General features: G+C 45.0%; 1 protein-coding gene across 1 annotated transcript in view; it reads right to left on the bottom strand.

Annotated features, from left to right (window-relative positions):
- Nucleotides 1-3,626, bottom strand: part of RAB39A (RAB39A, member RAS oncogene family) — a 26,303-nt gene that overhangs the window by 21,859 nt on the left and 818 nt on the right. The gene's annotated exons all lie outside the window — the stretch shown is intronic.

Here is a 3,626-nt window from a genome sequence, read left to right as displayed (position 1 = left end):
AAAAAAAAAAAAAAAAAAAAAAAACCCAAAAAACATTACCTAGCTTTCAGGGACAGACTCGGTTTCTCAGAGGCAGCTATTCAAAATTGCTTTACAACTCCCTCCCCAGCTTGTTTGGTAAACAGGTTAACCTAATTAGCCCTTTGTGACACAAACCTGTCCGTGCTAACCTGTCCCCTTCACGACGAGGTAGAACAGTCCACCACCCAATCACTTAACAACCCGTCCCACAGTCGGCTCGGTGGCTCAGCCTGTCATCCCGCGCTTTGGGAGGCCGAGGTGAGTGGATTGCCTGAGCCCGCGGGTTCGAGACCCGCCTGGGCAGCGTGGCGAGACCTCATCTCTACAATAAATCAACAATCAGCCGGGCGTGGTAGCGCGCGCCTGTAATGCCGGCCACTCGGAAGGCTGAGGCGGAAGGATCGCCGGAGCCCAGCAGGTCGAGGCTGTGGTGGCCGGGAGCGGCCGCTGCACTCCGGTCTGGGCGACCGAGTGAGACTCCGACTCAAAACAAAACAAAAACAAAACAACAAAAAAAATCTGTCCCACACCCAAAGGAAGGTCTAAAAGCATTCAACTTCAAGCAGCCATTCATTATTGCTTTGTTAAATCTGGTGTGGCCACGTGGCTTTTTGAGCTATGGCTGCCATGTTTCCTAGCTTTGGCCCCCTCCTCTACCTTGGTGGGGGGGTGAATTCCCTTCCTCTCTAATTTACTTCCTAAATAAACTATATTTTCCAGTCTAACATCTGTGCAATTCTTTGCACCTTTTGCACAGCACCAGATTGCAAACCAGACCCCCGGGTGGGTCTGACCTAACATTTTGGGATTTTAAAATCCTGCTGGGATTTTTAACCTCACAACATTCTTTTTCTAAGTCCTTTTCACTTTGATTTTGTTCCTTTTTATTATGCAAGTAGTTATTGTCTACTAGCATGCTAATCTGACCATTGAAAACTAAGGCTAATCACGCTTTTAATTATCAGCTCACTATTGCTCTGTCATATATTTATGGTTTCAAGTTACCCCATAAGCTATCTAAAGTGGTTCCCTTTGGTTAGTTTATGTCTAATCACCTGTAAACCTCCTAATAAGACATCCTGCACAAATTCCTCATGGTATCATTATGACTACCCACAGGACTATATCTTCATGAACTACAGTACTTTCCTCTGAAATAAAATGTGCAAGCATATCTATTATTAAAAATAAGTATCAGCCAGGCGCGGTGGCTCACACCTATAATCCCAGTACTTTCGGAGGCTGAGGTGAGAGGACTGCCTGAGCCTACTGGTTCGAGACCAGTCTGGGCAACTTGGCAGGACCTCATCTCTACAATAAATCAAAAAATTAGCCAGTTGTGGTGATGCACGCCTGTAGTTCCAGCTACTTGTAAGGCCGAGGCAGAAGAATCACCTGAGCCCAGCACATCGAGGCTGCAGCGGTCATGAGCGTGCCACTGCACTCCAGTCTGGGCGACAGAGTGAGATTCCGACTCAAAAAACAAAACATCTGTATTTTCTTTTTCTTTCTGAGTTGGAGTTTCACTCTGTTGTCCAGGCTGGAGTGCAGTGGCACACTCACGGTATTGCAGCCTTGACTGCTGGGCTCAGGCGATCCTTCCACCTCAGCCTTCCAAGAAGCTGGAACCACAGGTACATGCCAAGCTAATTTTTAAAAAAAATTTATTATAGACACAAGATCTCACCAAGTTGCCCAGACCGGTCTTGAACCTGTGGGCTCAGGCAATCCTCTTGCCTCTGCCTCCCAAAGTGCTGAGATTACAGGTGTGAGCCACTGTGTCCCGCCAATATCTATTTTCTTGATGAAAGATATAGAATGGCTAATGGTAACTGTTTAAATGCAATTTTATGGTGAAACATTCTGGTAAATGAGAGAAACACCAGTATTCGGAGACAGCTACTGAAATATGTATGTACTTATGAATATAACTTTGGTAAAGAGCCAAACAAAATAAAGTATGACTCATTGTCAGTAAACATTCCCTAAATGTCCTTGCATTATTATGGGAGGGTTACTGTCTGGTTTTAATAATGTATATAGATGAATTACTATTTACATTCTTCTTAAAGGCATTAAAAAACAATCATCTAGTTAGCAGAAAGGTCTTTAAAATCTAACAAATTAATTATCCTTTACTTTTTTCTGTCAATAAACTGATAAACTACTTTCAAGGAAATAATTAGACACAATAAGATGTTACTACCGATGTTTCTTGTAGTTGCAATTCACAGTAGTTGCTAAAAGTTTAAGGCATAAAGAACAGGTTTTTAGTGTATCCACTTTAGACAGTAAGAGCCATTAGTAAATGCTTTTCTTCTGAACCTGAAATAATCTCAGAGTTCATCTCTGATTGATATCACAAGTGAAGAAATTAGCAATCAACTTTAGGATGGCAAAACTGGAAGAAATCTCAAAGATCATAATGATGACTTCGTTTTACAGATGAGGAATCGGAAGCTGGAAAAATTAATTGAATTAAAAGGGGCTTCTTGAAAAGGAAACACATTTTTCACGGGATTCTAAGTATTGTACAATACTTAGAATCAATAATTGTTAACAGCTCTTGGAAGGGCTGGCCTTCCTATCTTCCCACTTCATAGACAGGAAAGCTAAGGTACAAGCCAACTAAGCAGCTCACTTATCCCTGTGAATCAGTGTCACCACTGGGAACTGCAGCCAAAACTTTGAATGCTGGACATTCTCACAGATGTAGGCTGATCTCATTCCAAATGGACGCTGGCTGGGGGCGAGGTGAAGCCATGTTTGGGAAGTCCCCTCCTGGAATACTGCATTTCACAAGCAGAGTACTTGCTGACGAATGCAAAATGCTTGCTTCAATGAGTTCCAGTGGATCATGCAGTCTCTAAGAAACAAGACACTACAATACCAGTTTCACTGCCTTCCTCTAAAAAGAAGTGTCCTTAAATCCTAGGCATTTAAAATGTGCTTTGTATCTGGTCCCGTCTCAAATATCCAGGAAATGCATATAATTTCATTTACTTTTCATTTTCGAGTCACCTTGGTAAAATCCTTCCCTGGGGGCCATTTAGCATGAGACCACTGAGAGCCGGCCTTCTCTATTCAGAAATGTATTTTCTGTCCTATTACCACCCTGGACGTTAAGTACTGATCAGAAGCAAAATAAAAGTTCCTGGCAAACCTCAAGATGTATCTCTTTTTCCCACCAAACCACCAGTGATGACCAACTTCTAGAGACCGTCCAGCTTAAGAACGCACACACAGACACACACACACACACACACACACACACACACACACAGACACACACACACACACACACACACACACACGCCCTCCGCTGGGCCAGCGGCCCCGATGTCGCATCCAGCTGCCCTACAAGAGCCGTGCCCACGGGTCAGGACCCCGTATTCGCCCTACAAGAGCCGTGCCCACGGGTCAGGACCCCGTATTTCAGAGAACCACATTCGGGGCCGGGGCGTGCACACCATGCCCGCATCCCCGTCGCCGGGAACCATGCCCGGTGAGCTCATGCAGCAACCCGGGTCGGAGCCCCACTTGCTGCGAAGCTCCAGGCTCAGACGCGAAGCTGGGAACCCCGCTTGGCAATTCTCCCGGGCCCC

The sequence above is a fragment of the Carlito syrichta genome, unplaced genomic scaffold, assembly GCF_000164805.1.
Source record: "Carlito syrichta isolate Samal-C Ts95f unplaced genomic scaffold, Tarsius_syrichta-2.0.1 Scaffold287961, whole genome shotgun sequence".
NCBI lineage: Eukaryota > Metazoa > Chordata > Mammalia > Primates > Tarsiidae > Carlito > Carlito syrichta.
Note: the sequence above shows the minus strand (reverse complement) of the source record. Positions and strands in the feature narration are given on the sequence as shown.